Consider the following 21,177-nt stretch of genomic DNA (forward strand, 5'->3'; position numbering starts at 1 on the left):
GTAAATTTAGCAGAAAACAAATTACAGCCATGATTAGGGAATGGCTGCAGACTTAATTAGCTGGTTTTTAAAGTGTGTATATATATCAGAAAACAACATCAATGTCATATTACAAAAGAAAATATGAATATAGGAGGAAATTAGCTAGACAATGTGCTCTTTTTAAGTGTTTTTTAGGGTATTAAATCAAGGAGGGACACATTCCATAAATTTTAAGCATTTCTGCAAACACTAGTGTAACAAAAAATGTCACAAACTACCTGGAAAATTTATACAGGATGCGTGATGAATTTTATGGTGATTCGTAAGTAAATCTCTTAACTATTTTGTGTAGAAATTATTCTAAAAATACAATGTCTATGAAATTCTAGCATGTGTATCAGTTTGTCCTTTATCCTGCATGATTTTCCTGATGGATTAATAGACTCTTTGCATTTTCTATGTGAATGCAGTTAAAACGTTGTGAATAGACTACAACGGAAAGCATAAATTTCTAATCAAGGTGATTTCCTTGCAATTGAAGTTAATTGTGGAAGATTTATATAAGCTGTGGAAGGGGTGAAAAAAATACCTTTATTGCTTTTAAAGTGGTTCCTTTGTGACTGACTCTGCCATGTTTGTGTTTATACACAGAAATTACGCGCCCCAGCTGTGGTGGTGGCATTGGGCACCAGTGTGTAACTGAGTGCCTGGGAGCTGTGGCAGGAAGCTGCACAGCCTGCCCTTTCCTCGTGTTTGTATGGATGCAAACATTCTTGGCAAAAGGGATGAAAAAACCCTTTCTGTGGTGGCCCTGCTGAAGCAGAGTGGGCAAGATGTTCAAGCATCCTCCTGAAGGTTTTTTCGTCTTGTATTTCTCTCCCTGCCCAAAACGACCCAAAACCAACAAATTGTGTCTTGTTATGCTGTGGGACTGTTGCAAATGGAGGGGCAGATGTAAAAAGTGCAGCTCCTGGTTTGACTTGTGGGTACCTGTGAGCAGTTGGGTACTGTCCCAGCTGACAAAACCCAAGGATGGGATTATCTCCTTTGCAGCCTGTGAGGGCAGCATCCCGAGCCTGCTTAAGAATGAACCATCTGTCTGGAAATGTCACCTTCTGGGAGAGCCCTGCTCATAGATGTTTTTAATTCTACCCAGCTAATTAAGTGGCCAAACCCAAACTGCCTAAATTGGATTATTTTTAGCACTTAAATACCACGATGATACAGCTATGCCACAGACAATCATTGGAACTAATCCGATACATAAAGTAATTTAAAAAAACATTCAACTTCCCTTATATGTAGGAGAGGATATTATAGCAATATGAATTAAAGGAGAAAGTATTTGAAATACAAATTCATGTAGGACAGGCTGAAAAAACATTCAAACCAGTAGGCTGTGTTTATTTGTGTCCAGCATGCAATAACTTTAGTGAAAAGGTGGGTCAGAGAAGGAGAGAGAGGGAGAGGTTCCAGGTATCCACAGGGTGTGTATGAGCAGTTTTTTTCCTTTCCCACTGCTTACCACAGTGGGAATGTTTATCCAGGTCTCTTAACCAGGATGCTCTAACCAAACCTCTGCTCTGCCAGGCCTGGAATTGTGCCTTCCTGTCACAAATGCCTCCCTTTTGTACTTATCTCAAGTTCCACTGTGGTGGCTTATCTTATGGCAAGCTCCTTCTGTGGCCTTGGCAGTGTTTGAGAATGGAAACCCCAGTTTTTAAATCTATTTTTATACCTTAAATTAAATTTTCTTTTAGTATGGTCCAAGTTTTGAATTTCTTAAGGCCTTCTCCCATGAAAAAGGGTAGAACAATTGAACCATTATTCTCCAGTAAATTTAAGAGATATCTTCTATTCAGAGCCAAACCCAACTGATGGTTATTTAAAGCAGCATCAATACACAGCGCTTCATTTACTGTTCTAATTCAAAGTTGTTTTCAGTGCTGAGTCTGTCTGGTGAATGGAGGCAGGCAACTGTATCTACCCTCACAACATTTTTACAATGTAAAGGTAAACCAAATGCAGTCTACGTATACATCACCTAATACTTCAGTTGATCTAGGAGTAAAACAGTAAATAATTTAATTTCTGCATGCATTTACCTATTCTAGTTTTCCTTAATTTTGTTCTCTTGTCTTCTACTTTGTAATTATCTATTCTGTGCAGATGCTCAGCAAGTCATGAACATGCTTGCCATCTGCATAGGCCTTCATTTCCAAGAGCAAACTGCTCCCAAGACTAGTTCTGATCAATTGATGGATTGATAATTGGTTTGCTGATCTGTGCCTCCTAAACCGTGTGTTGCCAGGGTTCTTTCTGCAGTAGCTGTTTTCTCTAATAAAGGCAAAGGTTATAGCGTAGACCATGCACAAATATTGCTCTATTTTTCTGCAACGTTCTTGCTACTGCTGCAGCTGTTCACCTTCCTGCTTGAACTTTAAAACAGCCTTAATAGTACCAATAAATCAGCCTTCATCACTGTGGAGTCACTAACTGAGGGAAAAGGGGTGATAGTGACGTATTTGGATGATTTCTCTCAAAAAAAGTCAGGTGATAGGACTAGGATGGTGGCACTGGAGAATTATAGGAATTTAGCTAATATTGTGCAATTTTACCTGTAAGTTGGGAGTGGCTGCAAGGTTTTGTTGGGCTCCCTTCTCATCCTTTCTGACTCCAATCACAGCAGTATCCTAGCCTGGATAGAAGTGTTTACCACAATGCTATTAATTTAAAGTTCACAGAACTTGATAATAGGAGTCCCCTAATCACAGTTGACTGTAATAGCTAATTCTGAAAAGGAAAATGTTGCAAAGTGAGAAACATGGCCCTTTTTTTTGCTAACTACACAACAATAGAGGGAAATTTTGCATTAATTTCTTAACACTTTTGGTGTGGGGAGAATATACACACAGAAACACATGTATTTTTAGTGAGGTTAGGGAAAAGATTTGTCTGTATACATATTAATCATTTGATTAAGGTTCTCTCTGAACAAAACCTAAAAATGTTTCTAGCATAAGGATTTTGCAAATTTTCCATATGGAATTTTTCAGACAGCCTCTGATTAATTCTGCTGGCACCTGGGCTTTTGTATGTTTTTTGTGCCCTTTGCATGTTTTTGTTTGTTTACATTAACACTTTTTAATCATTTTTTTCTAAGCATTTTGTGTATTTGTATCACATTTATAATGTCTAGTGACTAAAGCTAGGGAGTCAAAGAGGAAAAACCTGCTGGGGGTCTCTAGTGAGTTTCACAAAAAATTTACTTTGAAATTTTCTTTTTTTTTGTAGTAGAGTGATCTCTTGTCATTCGTGTGAAAACTAGTATGAACTTCACATTTTAGTGCAATGTATCTTGAGTAATTACTATAGCTGCTTTTTTGTTCTTTTGGGTGTAGGTTTTTTCCCTCCTCTCTTTGCTACAGTCAGCAGACATTTTAAATTTTCATATAGCATGTTAACTGCTTGGGCTGATTAGTGTGAAATTTTGCTGCATTCATGAGCAAGATGCAAGAGGAATACAAAGTGAGATTTATTTCTTATATTGAAGTTATAATCCTTTCATACTGTAGATGTTCTGATGCTCTTAGAAATCAATAACCATTGGAATATGAATTTGAGAGAGGCAAATTCCATTTAATGGCAATCTTATTTTGAATTAATGTTTTTGTTTTGAATAGAAACAAGAACAGTTGGTAGACATAGACTTGATATATGATGTTTTGAATCAAAGCCTAGATTTCTGTATGTCCACTGAAAATTAGGACACTGGTCTGGAATGTAGGAAGTAAAGATCTGAGTCATGCTGAACTGATCCAAAATAGTGGGGTGGATACAGATTCCTCTGAATTATTCATAGAAACTGGAGCTGAATCTCTTGCAGGTCAAGCCAGTCCTTTAACCCATAGGTTACACAAGTCTGGCTTCTCTTCTGATTCTCAGACCTTGCAAAAAAAGCACATTAGTCTGAGTAAATGCCAAAAGTTGGAATATTTTGGACCAGGTAGAATGGCTGGTTTCAAAACAGCACAAGTAGATGTTTTCATAGGTTTCACAGTGCTTAAATCACCCTTATGTGAGAATACCCCCTGAGCTTACAGCAATCAATTGAGCTGATTAAGAGCCTTGGAGGGAAACACACAACTTTACTAGAAATGGCTCATGTGCAAGTCAACATGGATTTCTGTCCCAAAGAACAGGAACACAGACTAGCAGAGTGCTTTTCTTTGATAGATGCCCAAATCAGAGGACAGATTTTTTAGTTGCGAGGCTGAGATTCCATGTCATAGGCTTTATAAATTTTTATGCATCCTCCTTCATTCTTACAGTTACCTAAGGGATGCTGCACAGCCGAAATATCTATAATGGACTAGGCTGGGATTCATATGGTATCTGCTGGACAAAAACCCAGCAGCCCTTGTAAAACAGCTGCTAGTTTTGGTGTTAACTGAAGTACCCGTTGATGAGTTAGATGGCTTTAATTTGAGGGATAAGCTAAGGAATGTATTGATTGGTGAGGAGCTGTGTAAGGCCAGACAGTAAAAAGAAATTTTTCATTCCAGACAACAAACGAAGGTGAAATTTTATTGTCCTGTCTTTTAATGAGTGAAATGACCTCAGAGAAATACCTCTGTTTTCTTGATATCCAGGCAGCCAGAACAATGTTTTTTAAAGCCCCACATCCCATATTAGTGATTAATATTTGTGCACATGTGCAGTATTCACTGCAGGAAGCAGTGCAATTCAGCAACTTCCTTTTAATTAAATACTGAAGTCCTTCCTAGAAATGCTGTAAATAATTTTATGCTTGGTGTTGCACCAGTATGGATTGTACAATTAGCGGTGCTGCTGATCTGTATTCAGCTGCTATTGTTTAGGGGATTTTGTTCACAAAAGAGGGATGTCAAGGGACAGAACCTCAGAGACAAAGATCACAAAGATGTTCAGAAAGGGACAGCTTCTGGTAGTCATTCAGTGGGTACCAGGGAGAAGACAGATCATTTTCCATTGGGTTTGGGATCAGAAACTCAGTATTTGCCTTGCATCCAGTTGCTGGTGGGTCCCGAAGCAGCATGGTAGCCAGCATAATTAGCCTCTGGATAATAAGGGAGGGGGAGCAGTGAAGAACATGGAATAACTGTTAATCCTGCTGCAATATGCAGCAGTTCTAATGTGCATCTAAGTTCTTCATTGTGGGAAGGAGCGAAACCAGTGGTTCAGTTAATGTTAAAAATTTAACAAGTTTTAAAGGGAAAAAAATTTTTTACAAGTGTTAACAGCAATATAAACAACTACAAAATGAAAACAGTAGTCATAATGGAGATGCAAGCCTTTTTTAATATAGCAAAAGCAATATCTTTTCCTATGAGCTAGTGTGGGAACACTTTCCAGCCTGAGAATTGTTCAGTGGAGAAACCTGCAGGTAATTTTCAAATGTTGAAGGCAGCAGAATTTTAGGACCTTTTCCTAGCTGAAGGTCTTGAGCACATATTGTCCAGTCCATAATGTGTGCATTTCCTGACCTCCTCCATCCTCTTCCCTGATTTTAGCCGTACTGGATTAATCAATTAGGACTAAAACCCCAAAATGTGCATTCAATAATAAATTTCAGATTATTCACTCAGCTTCAATAAAAAGTCAACCTTCTCATGTAAGTTTCTGCTTATAGATAAATGGCTCTCAGTGTGAGTAAGCAATGCATGGTGAACCAGACAGTCAGCAAATTCAAATGCTAGGGAGATGACCCTTTTGTAATGATTCCACCTCCACTGAAAAACAAATTGATTTATGAAGAGGAATAAATTTGCTCAACAGTGGACATGACACGAACAACAAACTGGCATTATTTTCCATTATTGGTTTGAAAGTACTGATGTAATTAAATATCACTTACTTTTCCATCCCCTGCCAGAAAACACTGTAAGAAATAGAAATAAATATAATCATAGTCTGGCAAATGAGATGAAAGTTCTTTCCTCATTATGCTCTCAGCATTATTTGGATCACAGTGCATGTTTGCCATTTAACCACAGGTCAATTTCCTATGCCTGCTGATTAATGCTGGATACTTACATACACACACCCACCACTCGTCCACATCACATCTTTTATTTAAAATGAAAATAAACCTTAATTTTAGAAAAACCTCATTGTATGAAATCTATATAACCTGGTCTAACTAACAGGAATATGTGATTTATTTTGCTCTTAGAAGAGAATCTCCTTTGTACCATTTATCAGTTCCAAGAAAAAGATAAACCAAATTGGAATAATTTTTCCCACAGAGACATCTAGAGTGCTCAAAATAGCAGGAGCAGTTGGCTAATAAAGCAAACTGGAGTTCAACTACTGCTATGCTCTGTCCCAGTGTTTTAATTTGATCTCACTGAAGACAATTTTGTTTTCAGAGAACATGCTATATGGCAGGCAGTTTCCTCATTACCCATGTGGTTTTAATATGACAGAATACTCTGAGTTAAAACTACCCAGCCAACTCCTGACTAAATTGATCCTTATAGGAAAGCTGTCGTGGTCTGTATCAGAAATTGAGTCATTTAAACTTTACATATCTACAGAAAAAGAGAATCAGTATTACTTCACTCTTAACAATTCCAGGTTTGCTTATTTAAGCTTTGTAAAATTTATTTATGAGTTAAACACACTAAATCTTTTTTTAACCTCTTCATCAGCATTTCTCTTAAAGAATATGCAAGCCAGAAATCTTAACTGAATTTATGTTCTATTTTATTACTCTAATGAATCTATGAAGGCCCTACTCATGCAAAGACACAGCTCTGTTAGTTAGGATGCTCCTTCTAGTCAAATGCTGGTTCATTTACAGTACATTTTCAGGACTGCGGTTTTTAGAAAAGAATTTATCTTTTTCTTAGCCTTAATTCTATAGGTGTAAAGACTTGTCTATAGGTGTAAAAATATCTGTTGCTCTTTGGAGAAGATTTCTTTAGGAAAATTAGGAAAGTTAAAGCATCTTTCTTGAAAATATCTGATGTGGAAATTTATGCAATCATTGAATTCTTATAGACATGTTAGCCTTTTGCACAGTGCTGTTTGTAAAAAGCTTTTATCAATATTTGGGATTTTTTAAGATCCTTTCATTGACCTATTCTGTTAACCTTTGTAAGAGATGTAGATTACTTGTAACTCCCATCTCATGAGGCTTGTCTAGCTGCTTACTGACTGCAATTTGCTGTATTTTATGTTTTAAAAAAGATGGGAATGAAAAATAAATGAACACCTCTGCCACAAAGTTATTTTGATTTGTTATCACAGTTGTTTTGGATGCCAAATCTGATAAGAATCCAGGCATGGTCAAGACCAATACATAGCATACTTGTGGATGCAGTTCCATGGCACAGAATAATGAGTACAGTGGTTATGGTTAATATTTTATATCAAGAGACTGTGATTGTCTCTTGCCTGGTATTCTTGCTGCTGCAACCCTGCACTGGGAGATGGAGGAGAGAGCAGGAGACTGCTTCATTCATATTCATGCTGGAAATTCACAGAGGTTATGGTTTTATTCCTTTCCAAGTGGTTATGCTTTTATTAAAAAGAAGACGACACTCCAAGGGATCTGGAGATCAAAATAATCTAATTTAGCAACTGCAGGAGCCAACAGGTTTTATGATTTGTCCCTTCTTCAGCTAAATGGTTTGTGTCAGGTAGGTCATTTTCATTTTGCACATTTTGAAGGCAGTGTGTGAATACTTCATTGAAATTTGAGGACAAGAATTTCATTAAGCAATTAAAAAAATTGAATTATCATGCTGATTTGGGTAACATGCCAGTCTGTGGCACTTTGAACTAACACAGCTTACTTTCAGACTCTGACACTGTTTTGCTTTGAGCTAATTTAAATATTTAGCACACTTAATAGAAGCCAAAACCAGAAGCTTGACAAGGCTTATAATACTTATAAAACATGTAAGATCGTTCCAGAGAAGGTTTCAAATTCATCTACATCCACAACTGGTAGATTTGGGTTGTAAAATTAACATGGAACTCTCTTTTGTCCTTTCTAATTTTGATCATGTTTGTTGTTTTTACTGGTCATAACCAGAGTTAGAGTAACTGTTATTTTTTTTATTTTGCCTCTGTTATGTCTCTTGACTCTGAGTCCCATGATTGCCTCCAAAAATTGAACTTTTCTAAAACAAAGCTTTGTCTAGGCATAGTATATTCCTAAAATGCAATATAATTTGCTCAAGGGAGGAACTCTTAAGTTTTGTATAATTCCAAATTCAGCTCAGTAAAATTTGCCAACACTCCTGCGGTTAATTTGGAACACTCTCAGTAAAAATAATAAAAAAAATAAAAATTAAGATTCAAATTACATAATATTTAATATTAAGAAAACTGAGAAAAGTCTATTAACAGCTCAGAATTTCCTCTCAAGGAGGAGTTTTAAAATGCTTTATATTAACTTACTCTTGCAGCAACTCTTACAGCTCTTCTGCCTTAGAACTATCCTTCTGTTTAATGTAGCCTCAGGATTATAAAGCTCCCAGATGCCAACCTCTTGATTACAAGGAAGCAATTAGTAATAGAATCTAAATTTATATTTTTCAAGATGAAGAAATAAAACCCCTATGAGAATAATTTCTCTGGGCTGCATTTCAGAGGAAAGTACACTTTGAACAACAAAAACATCTACTGTGAAAAAGCAGCGTGATATCATTAAAGTTGTGGCAGACAGTGTTGCTATACTTTAAAATAAATAAATTAGTCAAGTTGTGTTTTCATTGTAAAAAGCACTTCTAAATAAGAACAGGCTTTGGTAATTTCAATAATGGAATTTGAAATAAAAGTATTTTTACTTGTAGCTGTTTAGAAATGTAAAATGAAATATTTATAATAACCTGGTCAATATGTCTTTAGAAATTCTTTCAACTTCATTGCCAGCTTACATAAATACAAAGGTTGGAACTGGATGACCAGTGCTCCCCATGGAACATCTGTATTGCCAAAATTAATTAAATTTATTATTTCAGAAAATATCATTAATCTTTTTGGTTTGTAATTGCATATGCTATCATTACCAGGAAAACTAAACAAAAACAATGCCTTTGGCAATGCTGTTATTTAATTTTTTATTAAGAATGTAGGAAAAGTGTGAATTAACAGTTGTTGTAAGGGTGTTAGGGAAAGGAACTATTTTATGGAGAGCTTTGTGCTCTTTTTTAATAAGATGCTGTGCGATCTGCTAAACTGCATAACTAGGATTTAAAGTTCACCCTTTTTATTAAAGGGTTAGCATTTCCTTAACCTCTTATAAACTCCAAATGAATTACTTTAATGTCTTCTCTATTCAGTGATAGTCTCAGACAAAGTGCTGTGCAAAGAACTATAATTTGGACGTGGCAAGGTTGTGTTTCCCTGAGCTTTAGTTCAGGTCCTAACTGCAATATCTTCCTGTGATTTTAGGAAGATTTGTATTTGATGTCTTTAGTGCAATAAACAGAAAAACTGTATGTAAGAAATACATTCAGAAACACATTTCTAAAGCCAAAGATAACAAAACTAAAAAATATATTGATTTACAATCTCTAAAATAGAGGGGAAGAGGATAAGAAAGTTTTAAATCTTCCATCTTTAATCTTTCTTAAAAGTTCAGTTAGAAAAAAAGGGGTTTTTTGTTTTTTTTTGTTTTTTTGTTTGTTTGTTTTACCATTACTAGTAAAATGGAAAAGAACAGTTCATACTGAGAAGGAAGAAACTTGCAAGGTAAGACTTATGTTCAGTTAATTTTCCTATTGTGCTTAAAACTTTAGCTTATTGAGATTTTGTCCAAGAGAATGTGTTGTTGGTGCACCTCTTGCCCCTCTCCATCCTACTTGTATCCTCAAAATACCTAAGACTTCTATGTGCAAAGTTTTTAATTAATTTATAATCTTATATCAACACAACTATCACAGTACTTAAAATTATTAGAAATTTACATATGGTTTTGTGTTACTTATGTCAACTTTCAACCTAACACAAATTGTAAATTTATTTCATGCTTACAGGTTTATCTTTTGCATAAATGATATGTTCACTGGATCTTTAGGATCCATCACCTAAATATTTCATTCCCTATGTTGTGTTTACTATTATCCAGGTCAGCATCCATGTGGTTTGTTGAGGTTTCCTTTCTGGTTGTTTAAGGGTAATAATTCAAGCCTTGGACTGTTTATTTGTCCACTTTGATGTGTAGACAGATTATGCACCAGTGGTGGTGATGATAAATACTCAGTGAGTGACTTCTTGGCTTTTTAATTTCCTTCAACTTTTTATCTACTGTGTGACAATTTACCAGCTCTTTCTTTAGATGATTACTCTATCTCAAAGTCATAGACTTTGAACTGAATAAAAAGCAGTCAGAGTTGAGATAGCAGCAAGTGGAGACAAACCTGAGGTAACGCTGCTCTGAGTAGCTTAGGCAGGATTTTTTCCTCTGAAATAATGAAAAGTGTCACTGCAGGCCTGTAATTTGCCTCTTCTGTTCTTTCTGGTGTTCGAGTTGAGCCACAGAGGATTTAAGGTGTACCATATTATCTTAAGAGGTTCAAGCAGCACCTTTCTCATGAAGCCTAAGAGAAATTCACTCCAAGCTAAAGGTGCTTTCAGCTCAGGTGTGCAGAGCTCAGGGGAGAAGCACAATCTTTATTTTTATCACCAGTCATGGCTGACTGTGGCACTTTCTCAGAGCTGCAAAACAAAAATGCAAAGGGGAGGATTAAAGTATAGCTTTCAAAAGGAGAAGATGAAAAATAGAGCCTGTAGCACATTGGCTACTGGAAAATCTTTTAAACCCCTTTAAAGCTTAATCTAGCTGAATTACACCTACATGTAATTAGTCACACTTGCAGCTACATTATAACACATCCACTTTGGTTTTTGTTTTCTGAATGATGGGTTGCTTAATAGTGGTTGCTCACCAGCATGGCTCTTTAAGCTGGACTTGCACAGAGCACTCAGCTCTTGCAGTATGCCTTTCTCTTCTTGTGTGAAGTGACAAATGGTTGAGCCAAGAGATCAAGCCTAAGGGCATGGAAAAGGGTGAAAAAAGCGAGTTTATGGCTTTGCACTTCTTCAGGAGAGGAGAGTTTGTCCTCTTAAATGATATTCTTAGGCGTGTCGCCTGGGGATAAGGCCCTGGAGGGAGGGAAACAAGAAATCTCATGTATTTTCAGGGACCACCCCCTCCCAGCTCAGGGGTTTCTCTTACAAACAATGAGAAGCCATGCAAAAATGCCAGAAGGCCTCTGTGGATAAACAAGCTGCTTCTGGCCAAACTCAAAGACAAAAAAAGGAAGAATAGAGAGGGTGGAAGTAAGGATAGGTAATGTGGGAAAAATACAGAAATCTTGTCCAAGCATCCATGGAAGGGAGAAGTTAGGAAAGCTAAAGTCCAGGTAGCAATAAATATAGTTGGGGACATCAAGGATAATAAGAAAGGCTTCTATAAGTACACAGGTGATAAAAAGAAGACCAGGGAAAATGTGGGTACGTTAACAATACCAGGGATCTGGTTACACAAGATATGGAGAAGGATGTTGTTTTGCGGAGAAAAGAAGAAACCTCACAATTTTATAAAAGTTGTAAAGCTCGGTATGTTTATTTACGGCGCCGGACGCACACGGAGAAAAATTCTCCTCAAAAAGCATGCGCACCCCTGAAAATTTCAGACCTCCTTTTATCCTCCTTCCAAATGCATATGCATACAGTTTCACAATCAGTTCATACATATTCATCCCACATGACACTTAGCACCAGTTCTTCTTTATCAAAGGTATTTCTAGGTCGGGGCAAATTTACCTCCTGGTCTTTTCTGTTTTTCTTTCTCGGTCTCCTTGGTGTCTCGGCATGCGAGTTTTTCCTTCAGCTTTGGCCTCACAGACTTTTCACCGTTGTTAGACACTTCACCTAATTCAGGATGCATCCCTACTCTGTCTCAGAAGTACTGAGTGCTTTTTTTTTTCTTAGCCATTGCTGGCAGCACTGCTCTTTGGGAATCCCAGGACCTGAGAGGAAACCTTCTCAAGAGTAATTCTCATTTGACTTGCTTGAGCAACTTCTAAATTAAGTGACAGACTTGGTAGATGAACTCCAAAAGCCTCTTCCAGTTTCAGCCCTTCTGTGAAGCCATTGCAAAGCTTTGTCTATAACCACAGATAAAGCATTATTTTTAATGTAGAACTCTACTTGAAGAAACCTGTTTGTAATGAAAGCAACGGTGCGCAAGAAGAATTTAGGGAGAAACGAGGACAGTTCCTTTTGGTAGCAATTTCCTTAGAAAAGGGCTTGTCAGACTTGAAGTCGTTCTCTGTAAGAATGACTAGGTGTGTTCATAGAAGTGAGTGAAAGCTGCAGAAGAAATTCTTTCCCTTTAATATAAGGTAAGGATTAAAATTTTGAGGGGAACTGGAATGAAAATGCCTGAAGATGCTCAGGTTCTAAGACTGAAGAATTTGGTCAAATCACAGCAAAGAACTGGATGTAGCAGAGAGAAACTGATGTTACTGATTCCTATAAATAAGAGATACTGAATCTGAGTTATTTTTGTTGAAGCTTGCCTTGCACCATCAAGATTTGAATTTGCCCACATCAAATATACTTAATGTTTATGGAGGAATTAGAAATTTAGGATTTTTTTGTTTGTTATAGAGGCTTGGATTTTTGTTATACAATTTGTCTATAAATGAATGTTGAATGAAAAAGAGCATTTCCTTGCTACAACCTGCCCACTGCTTCATTACAAAATTGAACAAAGTGGGCTGCACACAGCTAAAGTGAGACCTTGAAAACTTAATAAGATCATATTTCTATTCATTTTAAAGCTTTGTCTAAAAAAAATGAGTTAGAGAAGGTATTTCATTTAATAACTTGAAATACATGGAAATACACAAGTATACTTCCCTAGGATCACAAAATGTCCCCAGAGTATAAAAAAAAGGCTTTATGTCTAAGGTAAAATTGCACTTTCTGTGCAAAGCTGGAGATGAAATGTTAAAGACAGACTGGCAAAAACTGTATATTCTTTCATATTTCTTTCTTGCCTATTTATTGAAAATTAATGAAACTAAAATTAGAGGAAGCAAATTCTACATGTGACTGTCTCAACTTAATCTGCATAAAATAAGTCATCATGAAATATTTTGTTTAACTTTACCGTCAGTTTCCATATTTCATTGCATGATATCAAGTATGTGATAATTGCATAATGCTTCTAGTTCCAAACATGAAAAAAAGATCTTATGCACTCATAATCCAAAAGAAATAGAAATTCATAAGTTTCCTTATCCTCTTGGAAAACAGCATAAAAGGTCTGTCACAAGTCAGTTCTGGTTAACAAACATTTTTTTCCTCCTCTTTTCAGACTGAATGTGGGTTAATCTCTTGTTATTTATCTGTACTGAAGGTATCACATGAAATTGCTGGAACTGCTGTCATAGGGAATATTGACAAGCTGAAATAGTGTAATGATAGAAAAGATAACTTCAAAAGGAGATATTTTTCCTCCTAAAAGCTACAGGCAGTTCATTGCTCATGGTGCCTTGCCCAGAATATATTTAGCTGGACTCTTTTCTTGCAGGGAGAGCTGCCTTTTGTATTTTGTTCTTGGAACTTCCAAAATGTTGTCAAATATTTTCCTTAGCAAAGGTATAATTAAATAAAAAAGTCAAAAATAATATATTGTCAGCATCAAATCAGATTTGTGAACCCAAGGTAATTACAAGTGATATTGATGCATCACATTTAAGACCATCAAGGATTTCCTGTTTAAAATACTATCTTTGCCAACCTTCAACCCTTTGGGGCTGATGCATGTCATATTTCTGCTTTATTCCAAGTCTTAAGGAACTTTTTAAATTTTTTAAACAAAAAATGTCAGCTTTACTTTACTATGAGGGCAAACCAATACATTATTTTTGACATGGTAAAACTTTTTGAGGTTGCTGAAAGATTTTGATATAAAATTATTCAAGTTCTCAAAAATTCATAAAAGCTAGAATTAAAATTGTTCAGGAGTTGAGTACTCCTGAATAAACCACTTGGGGTGTAATTTTCAGTGACATGGTTACAAGTGGTGGGGTTTTGCAGAAGGAGAACCCCTCCTACACTTTATGCCCTGGAGATTAATTTGGTCAGTGTGGCAGGGTGCCAGTTTTTCTGTGTGTATAGTGGCTCATTTGATTAATTTGGAGGATCACACAGAGTAAAACAGGGCTTGTTAGAAGAGACTAAAAAGTTGAGACCAAAGAAAGAAGAAATCCATGAAGGCAGTGCTTACTATTACACAGTATTAGGATATGCACAGGGGAGCATAGGACCTCATAGGCAAAAGTTGGAGATTTTGTTTCTTCTGTAAGTTGTAATTCAAAGTGATCATAGGTCAATTTAATTTGTTGAAGTTAGGATTGCACTGATGACAAAAGAAAGCCTTGAATGACAACTGTGTGAGTAACAAGAACAGCAACGTTTGCATAATAGAAGAAAACAGCATTATTTGTATAACATATACTGAAATTTTGTCTTTCTGAAGAACCAAGGTGCAGTGGTGACAGGGTTAGCAGAAGTAAGCAGGCTGGGTTAAAAATTCAAGTAGTATAATTTTCTCTTGACATGTGGGATTCTGGTCATCTTAGACAGATGAGACAGCAGGAAGAAATTGCACAGAAATGTGTGTGGGGCAGTGACAAAAGTACAGGGCAAAGGGGAGCTGGCAGAGCATTCACCATATGCCAACATTTGTTCCTTTTAAAATGTGATAACACAACACTTACCCACTAACTGTGAGTGTTCAGCTCATGCTCTTTGTGGGACTGCAATGGAGCTCTACAATGCACAAGCACATCCTCAAACCTTCATTAAAATTTCATTTGGACAGCAGGGCCCCCTATGTCAAAAATGAGGTGGCAGAAAATGGCTAAGTAATTGCAGCTGGGGGAGGGAATGTGCTACAGATACATCTTTAATGAAGGGAATGTGGATGCAATCATGTTCAAAAGGCATTTCCTAACACACAAAAAGCTAACAAGAGGACTGGCAGACCCAACATGCTTCAGAACACAAGATGCCAGGTATGTATCTCAGTAAATACTGTTAGAGAGATTAGAGACATCCATGCATGCAAAATAAAGCCCTTTTGGCCAGATTCCTTTATGTCGTGTGGTGTTTGCTAAGTTTGACCAGTGAAGTGGTGGATAAGCAAAGGATAGGGGCATGGAAAAGATCCTTTTCCATCAAGATTAAATTACAAATATACTGCTAAACTGAAAGAGGGCTGTGGAGCTTTTATTTACTTTCTTTGGGGTTTTTTGTAGAGAGCACTTGGGCACTTGCTTTCCAGCTTTGCTTCACTGAGCACATTAAGAGGTCTGTGAGCTGCTTCTATCACTGATGAAGGATGTGCTGATCTTTGGATAGTAGTTCTTCCTGCCAGACTATAACACAGTCCAGTTCACTCATGGAGTCTGTGGAGACAGATCTGGTAAGCTCAGAGAAGAAAAATACTTTTAGTGCCCAGTAAGTACTTCAGTGCTTGTGGATTAGTTTTTCATTCAGTGTCCATGTTTCCGCTCTGATACTTCTTTAAATGTGTGCTGTGTTTGGCTGGGGTGTATTTAGATTTCTTCACTAACTGGTATGGGGCTGTGTTTTGGATTTGTGCTGAGCATGGAGTTGATAATATAGAGATGCTTTTGTTGCTGAACAGAGCTTGCACAGAGCCAAGGCCTTTTTTGCTTTTCATAGCCACGCTGGCAGGGAGGCTGGGGGTGATGGGGTTTTGGGGGGAGACACAGCCAGGACAGGTGACCTGAATTTCCCAAAGGCATATTCCAGACCACATAATTCCCTGCTCACTGCATAAAGTGGGGGAAGAAGGAGGAAGTGAGGGACATTTGGAGTGATGCCATTTGTCTTCCCAAGCTGTCGCAGACATTTCTTCATAGAAATCCTTTTTTTGGGATTTCTCCTTCTTCTGGGAAGCAAAGGGCCCCAGAAGAAGAATGTAAACAATTGTTATCAGCTGTTGTGAAATGTAGCAGGTGTCTCTGTGATTGGCTCATTTTCTTTGTGTACTATTAAAGGCCAATCACAAGAGCAGCTCAGAGACAAATTCCCTGAGCAAAGAACTTTGTTATTCATTCTTGCTATTCTATTCTTGGCATAGCTGCTCTCTGCAACCTCTCGTCTTATTCTTTTTAGTATAGTTATAATGTATGATATATCTTATATCAATAAATCAGCCTTCTGATCAAGAAACAAAATTCTCGTCCTTCTCTCACCACAGTGACCGTCTAAAGTCGCTGTAATACCAAGCCATATTTGTGTGTGATGGGCCTTAATCTCCTGAAGATGGCTGAACACCTGCGCAACCACGGGAAGTGGTGAGTGAATTCCTGTTTTGCTTTGCTTTTGTGCATGGCTTTTGCTTTGCCTATTAAACTCTCTTTATCTCAACACTCAGATGTGACCGTGTTCACAGGGGTCTTAAGATGAGGGAAGAGACGAGGATCTGAATCTGTGTTTCAGAAGGCTTGATTTATTATTTTATGATATATATTATATTAAAACTATGCTAGAAGAATAGAAGAAAAGATTTCATCAGAAGGCTAGCTAAGCTAAGAATAGAATAGGAAGGAATGATAACAAAGGCTCTGTCTCAGACTCTGTCTGAGCCTGCTCACTGTGATTGGCCATTAATTAGAAACATCCAACATGGGCCAATCACTGATGCACCTGTTGCATTCCACAGCAGCAGATAATCATTGTTTACATTTTGTTCCTGAGGCCTCCCAGCTTCTCAGGAGGAAAAATCCTAAGGAAAGGATTTTCCATAAAAGATGTCTGTGACACAGGTTTTCCAGGTTTTACCCTTCGGATGCTCTCCCTGATGCTACTGGTGTGCAGTGAGCAGGTGGCTGCCTGGTACTGCCTGGTACAGTCTGGGGTTAAACCTCTTGGTATTATGGTATAATTTACATATCCTGATCTAAATTTCAGGACACCTAAACTGGAGCAGCCATGAAAAAGTCAGAAAGGACGGGATTAAACAGCAAAGTTCCACTGAGGAATGAAATCACTGGCAAATTGAAAGGCAGCAAACAAACATTTGCAAACACAGATAGAAATTGATGTAACCAAGCACTGCTGGACAGCTCCATTCCATTTCCAGTTCTGCTCTTATAACAAGCTGCAGTCATGGACATGCAAGAGGCAGAGTGATCATTTAGAAAGTCAGATAGGTCCATGAGCAGATGTCAGTCCCAACAAAGCAGGCAGGGCTGTGAGGAGCATCTGAGAACAGCAGTGCTTGCAGGTCAGCTTTTCATGCCAGTCTCTGTTTTGGGCTCTGCTCCTGGAAGCTGGAAGTAGGTTTGCTTGGCACTGTGAACATTAACAGATCTGACACAAAAGCCTCTCATTCTCGCTCACAATCTTCAGAATAGGAAGCACATTACTTGGGCAGCTGAAATGATCTCCATGGCAGCTCACCATTGCATTAGGTTGGTAGGGAGCCTGATTTACTTCTCCCTTCACACCATCTCCTCAATATAAAAACAGGAGATAATTTTGAAGCCATAATACTTCTACCTGCAGCATAAAATCACTGATGCTGTTTTAAATGTGCCAAGGGGATAATTTTTTTTTTATTTAGTCGAGATGCTGCATAGGTAGATCCAGTAAATTACTACAAGATATTTCAGAATTATATCAATCAGGAATATAAATATATATATAGAGTAGGAAGTGGTTGTTAAAAATTAATTTGAAAATAGATTGCTCATTAAATTAAGACCAGATTAATTTTTACTGTTTTCAACATGAGTTAGGTGTTTCCTCTAAGGAGGACTATTGGAGAAACAAAGGCTCTGTAAGGAATGTGATTATTTAATTAGGTAATTTGATTTATGCAGATTCCAAAAGAACTGTGTAATACCCTCAATTCTGACCACAAAAGGAAAAGCAAGCAATACCCAATCCCTATCATTAATATTTTTTAGGTGAATTTCAGGTTACAGAATATACAGAATATAGAATAATTTGCAAATTGTGCTAGTTTATTTTTTAATATTTATGTGATTTCTTTATTTTCTTTACAAATATTTAAAAATATAATTTTTATTAAAATATTTTAAAATATATTTTATAATTTTACACTAAGACATGAAAGCAAAAGATGATCAAAAAGAAGAAAGGAGAAGGAAAGAATAATACTCAGAGGAATTTTGTACTTTTATATAATGACACTTCAAAAGTATTGGTTGTCTATAACAACTTCTTTACCTCAGAAAAATTTAAAATTGAAATTTTGATTAAATGCCAAAAATATTTGCACTATAATAACATCAGTTTTTTTTCTCAGTGTAATAGATACCACATGTTCCCTAAAACTTAGATTAGATGATTTGAAAATACAGTTATTCAATGCAAATTGGAGAATTATCTTACAAAACCCCAAACCTAATACTACCTATGAAACTGTATTGGATTTATGAAAAATAGTGTTCTTTAAAAGGAAAAAATACTTTTTAAGAAAAGAGATAAAGACTTTTCTAGTTGTAAAAGCAGTTTGCTTTCTTAACTTTATAAATTAGAGTTTGAGAAAATATCCCTGCAACTTGGGCTGAACGTATTTGGATCTGCTGATGTATATTCAATTTTGTGCAGCAGATGTTGTTCCACAAAAAAGGTTGGAGTGTGGATTGGCATTTGTGAAGGAGAAAAACAATGGGCTTGATTTTCAGGAAAGAAAAGCTTAGCTGAATTTGAGCTGTGCAGGCTGAAGCTCAGTGTTCAATTCATGACCTATTTTTAGGAACAATCTATCACTTTCTGTAACAGTGACAGATACACGCACATATATATAATTTTACAGGAAGGAAACAAATACTCTAATTTTTCTTTGCATTGTAGCAGCTTAAGGAACAAAACACAATAATATCTTCCTTTCATCTCTGTGTGGAAGTTGCTGGGTTTTGGCAGGAGAAGGCATCTCCCGGGCTGTAGATAAGGGCTTAGCACAGCACATATCATCACAGCAAAGGCACTGGTGTAATACACATTTTGAATGTGTATTATTTTTGAAACTGCCTGTCTGATGTGTTGAGCAAATACCTGGATGATACTCAGCAGTAGATTGCAGCAGGCAGAATTCATTCCTCAGCCTGCTGCATGGGAATATTAACTTTTACTGTGTCATAGAGGAGGAAGACTGGATCCATTCATTGATTAACCCATCATGACACTGTTTGAACTGATGTGACTTGGTCTTCTGTACCCTCTCTCCAATTCAATCTTTTCAGCAACTGAATTCTATATATAAAATTATATATTTATATAGAATATATAATTATATATATTTTATTTATATATAATAGATTATTATATATATTTTTATATATTATATATAGTATATGTTTATATATTCTATAAAATATTAAACTGATTTTAAAGCATTAGAAAAGGACAAGGCAACAAACTCAGTAATAAGTATTTGCAGGAATATGCCATTGCTTCATTCACAAAGAGAGAGAAAAAAAAAAAAAAAAAAAAAAGTAAAGTTCATTTAATGCAGTTATGAGTCATAGTGTTGGTTTCTACCCAAACTGCAATTTGGAGACAACTCAAAATATCTGAGCCACTGCAAAAATTATTTTGAAAATTCATTTGCTTAGTAGATTACCAGCTAATTAAAACCGAACCAGTTTTCATCCAGCCTAATGGGGGTGAAGAAAGGGAGGGAAAAAGTATGCAAAATCAATATGGATCTTCTTTTGTATACTCAGAAAAGAGGCCTAGTTATTTTCTGAAAAGGAGAAAGTGGGTTTAAAAAGGAGTCCCAAAGCTATGGCAGCAATGGCGAATATTAGGACCAGAGTTTTTGTCTCTCTGTCTTTGCAGAGAGGTATATATTCCTAAGAAACACAATTTGTTATTAACATTTCCCCTTTCAAATTAAGGGAAAAAAAAGTCACAATAACAAATGTTAATTTCTGCTCACCATCTTTCCCATGCTCTGATAGTATTGTTTTATATCAATGTGTTGAAACAGGATGCCTAAACTGAAAAAATATATGTTTACTTGTCTCAAAGCCCTTAGTGCTGATTTTTTTTTTTTTTGTATAAATGTAAGTATGTGAAGATAAATTAGACAAAAATGCTTCTGATCAACTGAATTATGGTACTCTAGCTGGTCCTGTGGCATGGTGAAGGTTAAGGAATGCTAAACATATGTTTCATTTATCTGTTCCAGTTCATTTAAACTTAAGCACCTCAGGTCTGAAGGTTATGCAGATGACAAGGACAAGGTTATGCAGATATGCACCTTTCTCTCCAAGAAACCTGGAGGCTGCCTAAAATAGCAATTGTCTTCGACCTTGCCTCTGTACAATGGCAATAAATGGTTTTTAATTCAAACTTGCTGGGCTCATTGTGTTTTCCAGCTAATAGGCTCTTGCTGTCTGTGCAAGTTTGAGTGTATATATAAAATTCACCAACAGCTCCAGTCAAGTATTGATCATTTCTTAACCTGACTTACAAGGGAAGATTTTCTATTTCTGAGATATTAACAATGGAAATCGATGTGGCTTTATATGTTTGGGGAAATGTCTCCTCTTGCAGCTAAACACCATTGAATTCATGATGGTTAACATATCATGGGGACCATGATGTTGATATGTAAAAATTAAGGTTTTAAACCAGGGTGACACAGGTAAGGAAGTGCTGGTCATGTCTAAGCCATAGTGACCAAATCCCTAATTTGTTAGGGATTGGATTATTTTAGTCTGTCAGTTTCCTTGCCTGTAAAATGTTATTCATGCTGATGTTTCCTTGATTCAAAACAGAAACATTATGAAGCAAAGCTGATGTTTGGAGAAGTGCCTTGAGATGCCCAGGTGGAATAATGTAGAATTGCAGAATTCTGTTATACCAAAGTCAAAATTCAGTTTATTGCTACCATCCATCTATGTCATCAAAGTTCTATTGCACCTACAATGCACTCACTCATGCTTTACTAGAAGAGGATTCAGTTTAGTAACTGAAAATACACAAATTTCACAATCTGTATAACAATCTGCACAACCTGTAGAAAATCAGTTATAATCAAATTACTCTTCCTAAGATCCAGCTCAAAGCCATAGTTAGGACTTCTTTGGGAAACACAAAAACCTGCAGCTT

This window comes from Zonotrichia albicollis, chromosome 2 (genome assembly GCF_047830755.1).
Source record: "Zonotrichia albicollis isolate bZonAlb1 chromosome 2, bZonAlb1.hap1, whole genome shotgun sequence".
Taxonomy (NCBI): Eukaryota; Metazoa; Chordata; class Aves; order Passeriformes; family Passerellidae; genus Zonotrichia; species Zonotrichia albicollis.